Genomic DNA, 15,316 nt, shown 5'->3' with positions numbered 1-15,316 from the left:
ATGAACTAACTGTCACCAACAACATGTCAACATAGACGCTGAGACACTAGGCAACCGCTCGTAAGATGCGGCCGCCGCCTGTACACAGGCACACTTCATCCTCATGCCCGACCCAGCGCAACCTACAACAACACAGCAACATGAGCTAACTGTCACCAACAATATGTCTACATAGACGCCGAGACACTAGGCAACCGCTCGTAAGATGCGGCCGCCGCCTGCACACAGGCACACTTCATCCTCATGCCCGACCCAGCGCAACCTACAACAACACAGCAACATGAACTAACTGTCACCAACAATATGTCTACATAGACGCCGAGACACTAGGCAACCGCTCGTAAGATGCGGCCGCCGCCTGCACACAGGCACACTTCATCCTCATGCCCGACCCAGCGCAACCTACAACAACACAGCAACATGAGCAAACTGTCACCAACAACATGTCAACATAGACGCCGAGACACTAGGCAACCGCTCGTAAGATGCGGCCGCCGCCTGTACACAGGCACACTTCATCCTCATGCCCGACCCAGCGCAACCTACAACAACACAGCAACATGAACTAACTGTCACCAACAACATGTCAACATAGACGCCGAGACACTAGGCAACCGCTCGTAAGATGCGGCCGCCGCCTGTACACAGGCACACTTCATCCTCATGCCCGACCCAGCGCAACCTACAACAACACAACAACATGAACTAACTGTCACCAACAATATGTCTACATAGACGCCGAGACACTAGGCAACCGCTCGTAAGATGCGGCCGCCGCCTGCACACAGGCACACTTCATCCTCATGCCCGACCCAGCGCAACCTACAACAACACAGCAACATGAACTGTCACCAACAACATGTCAACATAGACACCGAGACACTAGGGACCGCTCGTAAGATGCGGCCGCCGCCTGTACACAGGCACACTTCATCCTCATGCCCGACCCAGCGCAACCTACAACAACACAGCAACATGAACTAACTGTCACCTCACCAACGACATGTCTACATAGACGCCGAGACACTAGGCAACCGCTCGTAAGATGCGGCCGCCGCCTGCACACAGGCACACTTCATCCTCATGCCCGACCCAGCGCAACCTACAACAACACAGGAACATGAACTAACTGTCACCAACAACATGTCAACATAGACGCCGAGACACTAGGCAACCGCTCGTAAGATGCGGCCGCCGCCTGCACACAGGCACACTTCATCCTCATGCCCGACCCAGCGCAACCTACAACAACACAGCAACATGAGCTGTCACCAACAACATGTCAACATAGACACCGAGACACTAGGCAACCGCTCGTAAGATGCGGCCGCCGCCTGCACACAGGCACACTTCATCCTCATGCCCGACCCAGCGCAACCTACAACAACACAGCAACATGAGCTGTCACCAACAACATGTCAACATAGACGCCGAGACACTAGGCAACCGCTCGTAAGATGCGGCCGCCGCCTGCACACAGGCACACTTCATCCTCATGCCCGACCCAGCGCAACCTACAACAACACAGCAACATGAGCAAACTGTCACCAACAACATGTCAACATAGACGCCGAGACACTAGGCAACCGCTCGTAAGATGCGGCCGCCGCCTGCACACAGGCACACTTCATCCTCATGCCCGACCCAGCGCAACCTACAACAACACAGCAACATGAGCAAACTGTCACCAACAACAAGTCAACATAGACGCCGAGACACTAGGCAACCGCTCGTAAGATGCGGCCGCCGCCTGCACACAGGCACACTTCATCCTCATGCCCGACCCAGCGCAACCTACAACAACACAGCAACATGAGCAAACTGTCACCAACAACATGTCAACACAGACGCCGAGACACTAGGCAACCGCTCGTAAGATGCGGCCGCCGCCTGCACACAGGCACACTTCATCCTCATGCCCGACCCAGCGTAACCTACAACAACACAGCAACATGAGCTAACTGTCACCAACAACATGTCAACATAGACGCCGAGACACTAGGCAACCGCTCGTAAGATGCGGCCGCCGCCTGTACACAGGCACACTTCATCCTCATGCCCGACCCAGCGCAACCTACAACAACACAGCAACATGAGCTAACTGTCACCAACAACATGTCAACATAGACGCCGAGACACTAGGCAACCGCTCGTAAGATGCGGCCGCCGCCTGCACACAGGCACACTTCATCCTCATGCCCGACCCAGCGCAACCTACAACAACACAGCAACATGAACTATCTGTCACCAACAACATGTCAACATAGACGCCGAGACACTAGGCAACCGCTCGTAAGATGCGGCCGCCGCCTGTACACAGGCACACTTCATCCTCATGCCCGACCCAGCGCAACCTACAACAACACAGCAACATGAACTATCTGTCACCAACAACATGTCAACATAGACGCCGAGACACTAGGCAACCGCTCGTAAGATGCGGCCGCCGCCTGTACACAGGCACACTTCATCCTCATGCCCGACCCAGCGCAACCTACAACAACACAGCAACATGAACTAACTGTCACCAACAACATGTCAACATAGACGCCGAGACACTAGGCAACAGCTCGTAAGATGCGGCCGCCGCCTGCACACAGGCACACTTCATCCTCATGCCCGACCCAGCGCAACCTACAACAACACAGCAACATGAGCTGTCACCAACAACATGTCAACATAGACGCAGAGACACTAGGCAACCGCTCGTAAGATGCGGCCGCCGCCTGCACACAGGCGCACTTCATCCTCATGCCCGACCCAGCGCAACCTACAACAACACAGCAACATGAACTGTCACCAACAACATGTCAACATAGACACCGAGACACTAGGGACCGCTCGTAAGATGCGGCCGCCGCCTGTACACAGGCACACTTCATCCTCATGCCCGACCCAGCGCAACCTACAACAACACAGCAACATGAGCTAACTGTCACCAACAATATGTCTACATAGACGCCGAGACACTAGGCAACCGCTCGTAAGATGCGGCCGCCGCCTGCACACAGGCACACTTCATCCTCATGCCCGACCCAGCGCAACCTACAACAACACAGCAACATGAACTAACTGTCACCAACAACATGTCAACATAGCCACCGAGACACTAGGCAACCGCTCGTAAGATGCGGCCGCCGCCTGCACACAGGCACACTTCATCCTCATGCCCGACCCAGCGCAACCTACAACAACACAGCAACATGAACTAACTGTCACCAACAATATGTCTACATAGACGCCGAGACACTAGGCAACCGCTCGTAAGATGCGGCCGCCGCCTGCACACAGGCACACTTCATCCTCATGCCCGACCCAGCGCAACCTACAACAACACAGCAACATGAGCTAACTGTCACCAACAACATGTCAACATAGACGCTGAGACACTAGGCAACCGCTCGTAAGATGCGGCCGCCGCCTGCACACAGGCACACTTCATCCTCATGCCCGACCCAGCGCAACCTACAACAACACAGCAACATGAACTAACTGTCACCAACAACATGTCAACATAGACGCTGAGACACTAGGCAACCGCTCGTAAGATGCGGCCGCCGCCTGTACACAGGCACACTTCATCCTCATGCCCGACCCAGCGCAACCTACAACAACACAGCAACATGAGCTAACTGTCACCAACAATATGTCTACATAGACGCCGAGACACTAGGCAACCGCTCGTAAGATGCGGCCGCCGCCTGCACACAGGCACACTTCATCCTCATGCCCGACCCAGCGCAACCTACAACAACACAGCAACATGAACTAACTGTCACCAACAATATGTCTACATAGACGCCGAGACACTAGGCAACCGCTCGTAAGATGCGGCCGCCGCCTGCACACAGGCACACTTCATCCTCATGCCCGACCCAGCGCAACCTACAACAACACAGCAACATGAGCAAACTGTCACCAACAACATGTCAACATAGACGCCGAGACACTAGGCAACCGCTCGTAAGATGCGGCCGCCGCCTGTACACAGGCACACTTCATCCTCATGCCCGACCCAGCGCAACCTACAACAACACAGCAACATGAACTAACTGTCACCAACAACATGTCAACATAGACGCCGAGACACTAGGCAACCGCTCGTAAGATGCGGCCGCCGCCTGTACACAGGCACACTTCATCCTCATGCCCGACCCAGCGCAACCTACAACAACACAACAACATGAACTAACTGTCACCAACAATATGTCTACATAGACGCCGAGACACTAGGCAACCGCTCGTAAGATGCGGCCGCCGCCTGCACACAGGCACACTTCATCCTCATGCCCGACCCAGCGCAACCTACAACAACACAGCAACATGAACTGTCACCAACAACATGTCAACATAGACACCGAGACACTAGGGACCGCTCGTAAGATGCGGCCGCCGCCTGTACACAGGCACACTTCATCCTCATGCCCGACCCAGCGCAACCTACAACAACACAGCAACATGAACTAACTGTCACCTCACCAACGACATGTCTACATAGACGCCGAGACACTAGGCAACCGCTCGTAAGATGCGGCCGCCGCCTGCACACAGGCACACTTCATCCTCATGCCCGACCCAGCGCAACCTACAACAACACAGCAACATGAGCTAACTGGCACCAACAACATGTCAACATAGACGCCGAGACACTAGGCAACCGCTCGTAAGATGCGGCCGCCGCCTGTACACAGGCACACTTCATCCTCATGCCCGACCCAGCACAACCTACAACAACACAGCAACATGAACTAACTGTCACCTCACCAACGACATGTCAACATAGACGCCGAGACACTAGGCAACCGCTCGTAAGATGCGGCCGCCGCCTGCACACAGGCACACTTCATCCTCATGCCCGACCCAGCGCAACCTACAACAACACAGCAACATGAGCAAACTGGCGCCAACAACATGTCAACATAGACACCGAGACACTAGGCAACCGCTCGTAAGATGCGGCCGCCGCCTGCACACAGGCACACTTCATCCTCATGCCCGACCCAGCGCAACCTACAACAACACAGCAACATGAGCTAACTGTCACCAACAACATGTCAACATAGACGCCGAGACACTAGGCAACCGCTCGTAAGATGCGGCCGCCGCCTGCACACAGGCACACTTCATCCTCATGCCCGACCCATCGCAACCTACAACAACACAGCAACATGAGCTAACTGTCACCAACAACATGTCAACATAGACGCCAACCGCTCGTAAGATGCGGCCGCCGCCTGCACACAGGCACACTTCATCCTCATGTCCGACCCAGCGCAACCTACAACAACACAGCATCATGAACTAACTGTCACCAACAACATGTCAACATAGACGCCGAGACACTAGGCAACCGCTCGTAAGATGCGGCCGCCGCCTGCACACAGGCACACTTCATCCTCATGCCCGACCCAGCGCAACCTACAACAACACAGCAACATGAGCTAACTGTCACCAACAACATGTCAACATAGACGCCGAGACACTAGGCAACCGCTCGTAAGATGCGGCCGCCGCCTGTACACAGGCACACTTCATCCTGATGCCCGACCCAGCGCAACCTACAACAACACAGCAACATGAACTAACTGTCACCAACAACATGTCAACATAGACGCCGGGACACTAGGCAACCGCTCGTAAGATGCGGCTGCCGCCTGTACACAGGCACACTTCATCCTGATGCCCGACCCAGCGCAACCTACAACAACACAGCAACATGAACTAACTGTCACCAACAACATGTCAACATAGACGCCGAGACACTAGGCAACCGCTCGTAAGATGCGGCCGCCGCCTGCACACAGGCACACTTCATCCTGATGCCCGACCCAGCGCAACCTACAACAACACAGCAACATGAACTAACTGTCACCAACAACATGTCAACATAGACGCCGGGACACTAGGCAACCGCTCGTAAGATGCGGCCGCCGCCTGTACACAGGCACACTTCATCCTGATGCCCGACCCAGCGCAACCTACAACAACACAGCAACATGAGCTAACTGTCACCAACAACATGTCAACATAGACGCCGGGACACCAGGCAACCGCTCGTAAGATGCGGCCGCCGCCTGCACACAGGCACACTTCATCCTCATGCCCGACCCAGCGCAACATACAACAACACAGCAACATGAACTAACTGTCACCAACAACATGTCAACATAGACGCCGAGACACTAGGCAACCGCCGTAGGACAACGACTAATTCTCCTACAAAATATTTATAGCGTTATTCAAGATCTGTAAATGGCCAATTGTTGAGGGCTTACAACGATAATGTCAATGTCACAAAGGTTATAAATTCCGTACCAGCATAGTTAAAGTGTAAACAAATTCCTAAGTTGAAAGGTTCGTTGTTAGCTTACAACAGGCTGGGCTATCTCGATTGCCAAGCAAATTACGCCTCAAGTATCAGAATTATGTGAATTATTTAATTTCTACAGAAAAGAATCTGTCAAAACCAATCCGAACTTCAACTACAGCTTACGGTGAGACTTGGCCTAATTAGCTATAAATGTTACTTCAGTCGTTAGTAAAGACAATAAATTATTTTACTACCTTCCCAGATAGTTATCTGACAGAAAATTAATTGCGACCCAAAGTGGCGCGGGCCCTAACTAACCAGAACTTTTACGTTTGACTACCTATCTGGCCGAGACATGGATAATTTAACCATAGACTAACCACCACTATGTTTTATCTATGATTAAACTACTTTATCTCCAACGAGGAAAATCAACGCGGAACTATAGATAGAAAAGTTATACTAAAACTGTGGTTCCGATGAGATTAAAGTAAACTGTATCAAATGTTACCCATTATGGCATTAAATTTTCCAAATTATTCTACAATTATTTTACTTCGACTAAATAGGCACACTACAGGCGATGAGTGGGAAGTTTGACCTGATATAATAGCAGACTTGCAGCTTGTCAAGTGCAATAATGCTGCACGGGTAGTAGTTTAAAAACAATTAATTGACCCCTATTGTTAGCTGATTTATAAAAACCTTCCTATGCATATATGAGTCACCTAGTCCCTAAGTCCTACAACATTGACTTTGGATGGGCGGGCATTAATTGCGCCAACTGATCTGAGTCAGGTAGTCGGGGTGGTGTTCCTGAATTGCACCCCCCACACACCCAATACGTTCCTAAACTGCACCAAGTGGCGACCCTCTTTGACTGTATAATTTAGTAGGTTAGGTTAGGTAGTTATGTTAATGTTAAGTAGCAACAAGCTAAAGTGGTTCAGGAAGATAAGGTAATCCGGGCTATGGAAATAAGGTTTTATGGAATACAAGTTGAATTTTCCCATTTCGGCCATAAAAAACATAAAAAGCTCCAATTTATTTCTAAAATAGTTTGTGAAGCTAAAAAAACAGACAACGGTATATTCAACCGTGGTCGTAGGCCTATGCCTATGGTTTACGACATCATAAATATAAATTGTTGAAATGCTGAATATTTAATTAATATTCTAAATTCCTTTACTGATAAATTCCCCACTATCGTCCTTGAATAATCAATGCACAATTAAAATGTATCTTAAGTTTATATAGAAGAACATTTAAAATATACTGATACTCTAGGTTGGTTACAAAGAATCTAGAGAAACAATCAAAGGAGAACACGCCGCAAAAAAATCCCCGCACAAGACATGAAAAAAACACAATAATAAATATTCACCCAATAAAGTTATAAATCTTGTCGACAGATTGATCAGTATGCAGACAGGTAATGCTAGAGTAGCACATAAACCAACGTCAGCAACGGACGAACAAACTGGTTCCATTACACCTGTCCTGTGGGGAATTTCATTCAAACTCCTCAGAAATCGTCAAAACCGGTTCCGACATTCTACACGGATGCTGTCATTGGGGATTCCTGAGATTCGGGGAATGTATCAACTTTCACTGACGAATTCTAAAGTTTTAACCTTGTAAGCACACTAGGATACTGTAAAAGTATTGTGAAAAATTCACGCGTTCGAAATTACACAATAATGTATGTGGAATTGTAAACGATCTGAATTTATTCCAGAGATATATTTGTGATGAATTTCTTTACAAGTACACTTAATCATATTGAAGTTCCTAAGTCCGGCGAGTAGTATGGAAATGGAACGAACGTACATTATATCACAACTGAACCTCAAAATTATGTATAGAGTTAAACATATTTGATGCTCAAATCATTAACGTATGACAATTAAATGGATTTAATCAATTTTTTTACTCTGGCTTCAAAACAATCACAAAAATATAAATTGTTGTACAACCTACCAAACTTTGAAGATGCAGGCGAGAACCATCGACACCAATAGAATTACCAATAATAAAATATTTAAAGGATTACACAAAAGTTCACGCTCCTTATGCGAGTATTGGTCATGCGCAATCGTTGTTTGCTCATGACCTGCGCACTGCGCAGTATCGGCGCAACCAACCTCGTGCCCTACTGACCCAGATGGCCTAACCTGGCGCAGAGTTGCGCATTGAATCGGTGACGTCACCAATCAGCTGATCACCTTCCAGCTCACCAACACCAAGTGTGCTTTAGGAGGCAAAAATCTCAATTCAATTTATTTCAACACGAATTTTACAAATGAGTTAAATTTTCTCAACACAATGTTTGGCCAAAAAATTGATTGCTTCTCAAAAGTGTTATTTGTTAAAAAGCGTTCCAGTCATGTCAAATCTTATTTTACTACTTACACGTGGGTCAATTTACGAAGAAGGGTGTCACAATTAGCTCTGTGCAAATTAAAGTCCTGTAAATTAACAACGTGATGAGGGTACAGTAATTCTCATAGTGACGTCCCTCTTTTGGAAAAAAACTTCGCAACTTCTGTTTGTCATACAATGTGCAAAAATCTAATTTAAAAAATTGTTAAATATTTCGTTATTATAAATAATTCAAAACTAAATTTTAACAGGAACATTTTCTAAAACGACGTCTAGTATTCGATTTAATATACACTTTATTCCTTCCAAAAATCGTAATGCAAATATAATTAATAAGGGGATAAACGTTCAATCAATTCCAATACACGAAAAATCTAGCGAGATTGTACAGTTTATTGTTAAATATAAAACAATGATAATCTTCATTTACACCAGGTTAGGTTAGGTTAAGTTAGGTTCGTTTAGGTTAGGTGACCAAGCATTCTAATTAATAGAGTTATTACAAATCCTAACCTACCCTGGTGTGGTGGATATAGTAGAAAAACATAGTGTGGTCGGTAACAACATAAAATACCAAAACAATACAGTAAAAAAATTAAAATTTGATCTGATTCGTAAGCACGATTTTTAAATTAATTACTAAAACTAAATTATACATAAAACGTAATCTACAGCTAATATTTTATTCAACAGTGCTGTAAAAAAAGCACATAACCTACATCCAGCTTGGAACAACCTTAACAAATCATGAACAGTTAAAAGCAATAAAAAGAAGCGACACCAGTCGTTACACGTCGTACCGTATAAATCTAGTCAAGTAACTTAACCTATTTCCAGCTAACATATCTCGACTACACACTCGGCTCTTTGAATAAATTAATGAACTCCTAATGACGCTACAGCGCAGTTGGTGGTTGCACAGAAATCATTACCAACTCCCTTTTAATTTATAACGATACTGACTGCAGCACGGGTTTCAGGAGTAAAGATGTCGGCTGATTTTATTTTTCTGAACATAAAAGATTGTATAAATACAATAAATGTGGTTGTCAATAAGTGAAACACAAGTAGTAAAAGTATTCAAACTAAATCACCCCCTTCAAATGACTGATTTTATCATTAAATTTTGCTATTTTATTTTAGTGCTGGTTTAAAAAAATAATTTTGAATGTTTGGCTATGATATTAGTGCAGATTATTACCCTTCAAAATGTCTGATTTTATCATTAAATTTTGCTATTTTATTTTAATGCTGGTTTAAAAACAAATAATTTTGAATGTTTGGCTATGATATCGGTGTAGATAATTATTTATCATTCGGCTTTCTAAGTATTTATTTACAAGTATAATTATTGTATTCTAATTGTTATCCATTTATTTATTTAGTCATCAATAAAATTCATTTGTTAACGTATTTTTACGTAATTGTCTTTGTAAATTGACATTTTTTACCCTTTGAGGGGAAATCAATAAAGATTGACGGATGCAACCAAATTTATAACATTTTCTTCTTTATTAACACACTAATTTATGGAAATGTGTGAATTAAATACTCTATTTATTTAACTAACAATCTAATTAAACAGCAGTTCTGATAACCCTTTAAGCAGTCAATTGCATCAACGATCACATTCACTTTTCAATGATTGGCAAATCTTATAATAGGCAAGCATGTTTCTCTAAAACCTTTTTTCTCAGTCGTGTGCATCACAGTGAAAATCTAAGCATACTGTTAGAAAGATATTTTTTTGAAGATGTGCAGAATCCCTTTATAAATCAAAATAGACAGGAAAATAATCATAGAAAATTAATACAAAAAAATGTAATATATATATATATATAAAATGCTGTTGACGAAATAATAACGATAAATAAATGGAAACTCAAAACAACTGCAAGACTGCTACACAAACATCACACGTTTCATTTACGGCTTTGGGTGAAAGTAGAGAAGTCAGTTCAACATTATTTTTGGTCGAGTTTTCGACCACTGGACGACCACGAGTTTTAAATTATTCGAAAGCTTAAGATGAAAAAAACGTTGGACAACCGAGGAGAATTGACGGTATGGGGGAGGAAGTAAGTGTGTTATATAATCAAACTTGTGAAAAATGTCAGCATGTACAGAAATAACTAGGAGACACGGAACAAAATCCATTTCGTTTAAATATAGATAACGATTGAAATTCAATACTCATATAAGTTTCAAACGACGTAAACCGCTTGCTAAATGTATACAATGTTTTCCGTTACAATATACCATAGTACAGTTGATGTCTGTTGATTTAGTATTTCACAGATTACTTCCATAGTTCCACATCACGCGAGAGGCTCATCAAAGCAGTATCTATGAATAACACAAGGTGCGCTCCACTAATGGTGCAAACATCGTGTGGGGCTGCATGTAACAACGGTCTAACTACAACCTTTCTACAACTTTGTCACTTGCTTACGTTGTACTGTAGACATATAGAATACATATCTATTTCTTTTGTCAATGGTGGTACCCTATAACGTGGTACAGCAACTATACATCTACATGGTGGTGTGTTTTTATTTTGGAAAATGCGACTCATCAATTAATCAGAACGTCTTACATCACCGAAATAATTCTAGGTTATGGGATTCGTTAGTATAGGATGTATTTTGCCTGGGAAGGTGTCTGAGCACCAAATCCAATTGAACCAAATTACGGCTTAAATGTCGTAGCTTAGAATTTGGATTTGTTGTTGCGGGGTTATAAAGTTCCTATCGCACCTAAAAATAATTTTGTGTCAGCACAGACAATTTCTCACAGTACCGAAGAAACACTAAAATTGTTTCATACTATCGAATTAAAAATAACCCTTCGAACGAACTGTTTTTTGACATTTTAATGCTCAAGGTTCATTAAAAATAAAGGGTATTTCAAATACATGTTAGTTTACAAACTGTATCGAATAATTGATTAAGTCTATTGACTTTAGTCTACTGATTTAATATCACACTGAACTTTTTCAACATGGTTTAGGGGTGTTCAAAATATCTTTAATTATTACGCAACAGCTGCGTAAAAATGAAGTGTTAAATACAGAATCTGATGAAATGACGTGTACGGTGTTGTGTTGGTGAAGTGGAGAAGTGGGTCATGGAGTGAGAGTGAAATTGGCGGGAAAGTAACAACTGCGCAGTAGCAGACCAGGGACAGACAATGTCACTGATTACAGTTGTGCCGAACTGTATACTGTATATATGTATATACACTAATTACCTTAAAACGCTTACTTAACAGATTGTATACTAATGACAGACCTCTTTATGGGATAGTGTAAACGTAAACAAATACACAATTTTGAACAATATTACCTTTTTCGAGGTTTTGCATCATTATTATCACATTATAAAAGGTATGATACGTTTTAGTAAAATTAAGTCTCGTCCTCTGAATTTTAGTGATAAACAACCTTACTAAAAATGATTATGATAATGATTTAAAATGAAAAAAACATAATCTAGTTTACAAAATAGGTTGCTTAATCCTACAAAATGCAAGAAATACTTGTTTATCGGGTTTTATACCACTTCTTTGAGGTAATTTTGTTTAATTAATGATATTTTAACGTATTTTTAACGATTAAAAATCCAAATTACTTATTATCGTTCAAAAAACGTTGTATGAAAATAGTGCTGAGCTTTAGATACCTAGCCCCGACGGCAATGTATATTTTAGTTTATCTAGAGCAAGATGATCGCACTGACAATGTTTTTATTAGATTTTATCACAATCTATAATATACGTAGTTGTCTCAATAGAAACAAAACCGGACCCAGTAAACTTCCTTGCGGCAGTACAGGCTGCACGTCTTTATGACGTCATCATACTACGTGCGGCACCAAACGTCATCCTGTGAGGATACACATCCGCTGTGTGATACCAACCACAGCCTGATAAGGTGTTAATGGTAGTGAGGACTCAATGAGAGGTCTTCATTATCCTTGATAAACGTCCACTCTACCCTAAACGGTGAGCGATGGAAGTGCCTCTCAACGCCAGAAATACATATTTTTCATAGGCACTATATTTACAGTATGGGTGACTGTGACAAGATGTAATATAATACGGTTTTACTGTTCATCCTAAATGCCTTAGAAATGTATAAAAGTTTATTGGGAATAGGTGTCAAAGAGATACTTCTAATCACTATAGTTCAATTATATTTCGTTCCGTTTTATCCTACGGTATGTTTTCTCTACACATTTGAAAAATTACCCATTTTGAACTCCTCTTTTAAATGTTGACATAGGTGCTGCCAAATTACAACCACTTTACCTTATTACCTTATTACCTCCTCCTTGGCTTGATACCAGCATAAGCTGGTTAGGCTGCGTCAACTATTTACAATTTTAAAAATGAAAACTAATATTTACAATATTTACAAACTTCCATTAAGTCGGATTAATAAACTTAATGGCGGTGGATTTAAAGTCCCGTGAGGTCGTCCTCAAAGAACTCCTTAAGCGAGTAATATGGCCTAGCTTTTAGCCAACACTTTAACCTGGCTTGAAACTGGTTTTTGTTTAAGTCCCTAACTGCAACCGGCAACTTATTGGTCAGTCTGAGGGCCATGACCGGGAAAGCATCCTTTGTCCTACTGAGCCTGCAATAGGGCACATCAATGTGGTCTTTGCGCCTGGTGTTGTGCGCATGCACCTGCTGCCTGGTGGTGAAGGTATGCACATTGGAGTGTACGTAGCTGACACATTGAAGGATGTAGTTGCTGTGTATGGTAAGTATGCCCAAGTCAACAAAAATAGGCTTGCAATGCTCCTGTCGCCCACTGCCAGTCATGATTCTCAGAGCTTTCTTCTGCAGTTTAAGGATTCTGGAGACATTGGATGCATGACCCCATAGCTGAAGACCGTAAGTGACGTGACTATGAAATAATGCGTGGTAAACCACAACTAGATAAGCCCTATCAACTAGTCTTGTTAGTTTCCTGAGAAGATGTGTAACCCTTGATAATTTCTTTGCCACGTTATCCACATGATCTTTCCAACTCAGCTTTGGGTCGATCGTAAAGCCCAGTAGATTTACCGTATCAACGTCCTGAGCCAAGTTTGACTGAAGTGAACACAAGATTTTTTGTGTCTTGTCTTGGTTGAGTTTTAGTTTGTTTGTCTCAAACCAATCTTTTGCTGCCCTAAACATCACTTCAGCTCTTTCTGAAGCCGTTCCTGGATTGTCACCAACAGAAATTAGGGTAGTGTCATCAGCAAACCTGAGTGCATTGCCACCTAGTTCAAGGTCATTTATGGCTATCAGAAAGAGGACAGGTCCCACAACTGACCCCTGAGGCACCCCGTGAGGAACATTGAGAGCTCGGGACTTAGCTCCGGCTATTGAGACGATCTGCTGTCGGTTCCCCAAATATGTGACAAAGGTGTCGTAAACTGCACCGCACAGCCCATATTTATTTAATTTAGCAAGGAGAATGTCATGTGAGACGCAATCGAATGCCTTGCTCAAGTCACATAATGTCAAGGCAACAGTGTTGGTATCCTCAAAGGCTTGTTGAACGCGATGTATGAGCTCAGAGACGGCAGTAACAGTTGATCTGTCTTTACGGAAGCCGTGTTGCAGATTAGACAGCAGGTTATTGCGTTCAAGATAGGAGACTAGCTGGAATTTAATGGCGGTTTCAAAGACCTTAGCGAAAGTTGGTATAATAGATATAGGTCTATAGCTCTGTACACTTGCTGGATCACCTTTTTTGTAAATGGGGACAGTTCTAGACACCCTTAGGATTCTAGGAAATATTCCGGCACTTAGGCAGGAGTTCAGGACCTGGCAAAGAGGTATGGCAACAATGTTTATAGTGTGCTTTAGGATGACAGTAGTCATTCCATATATGTCGGGGCTGTGAGAGGTCTTAAAATGGCCTACCATGGTGACAAGGCTCTCTGGTGTAAGAGGTTGCCAGGCCTTTCAAAAGGACTTAGTTGATAACACTAATGAAACGTTATTAGACAACGAATTTGTAAATATTACCCGTCTATTAAAGGAGTAGACAATATATCAATATATTATAGGTCCACTCCTTTAATCTATATTTCGCACAAAACTGAGTAATTAAAGTACTTAGGCAAATAAAACTACGCGTTTAAGAGGTAGTTTTAGTATGTAGTAGGTTAAGTAACAAGTTGACGCTATAATAAGCATCAAATTTGTCTTGCATGCTCCGAAAAAAACGTCGACAGTCGTCTCTACAAACATAATCAGACACAACCTCCAAACACAACGCATAACACTCACAAACAACTGATGATCAATAGCAAAACAAATCAACATACCATCAACAAAACACGACTCGGTTTACAATATGTCGGGTTCGCTAAACCTATAAATCAAAGTCACGTGACAGGGAAAGGATTTAATATGACTATATTTAATATGAGTTAGGTTATATAGCGCGATTGGTTGGCTCGTGCAGCATGACTGGTGCATGCTGGGAATTGCGTGCAACCAATCAGAACTGTACTCACTGCGTTCACTCCACTGCGATTGGAGCCATAAATTGTGTATAGGCTTTGATTAGACATGTATGCAAAGATTAAAGATGGGCACAGAGTAAAACGTTATAAAAAT

Source organism: Macrosteles quadrilineatus, unplaced genomic scaffold, assembly GCF_028750875.1.
Source record: "Macrosteles quadrilineatus isolate MER2022 unplaced genomic scaffold, UCM_ALF_1.0 Scaffold_4__1_contigs__length_99947679, whole genome shotgun sequence".
Taxonomy (NCBI): Eukaryota; Metazoa; Arthropoda; class Insecta; order Hemiptera; family Cicadellidae; genus Macrosteles; species Macrosteles quadrilineatus.
Note: the sequence above shows the minus strand (reverse complement) of the source record.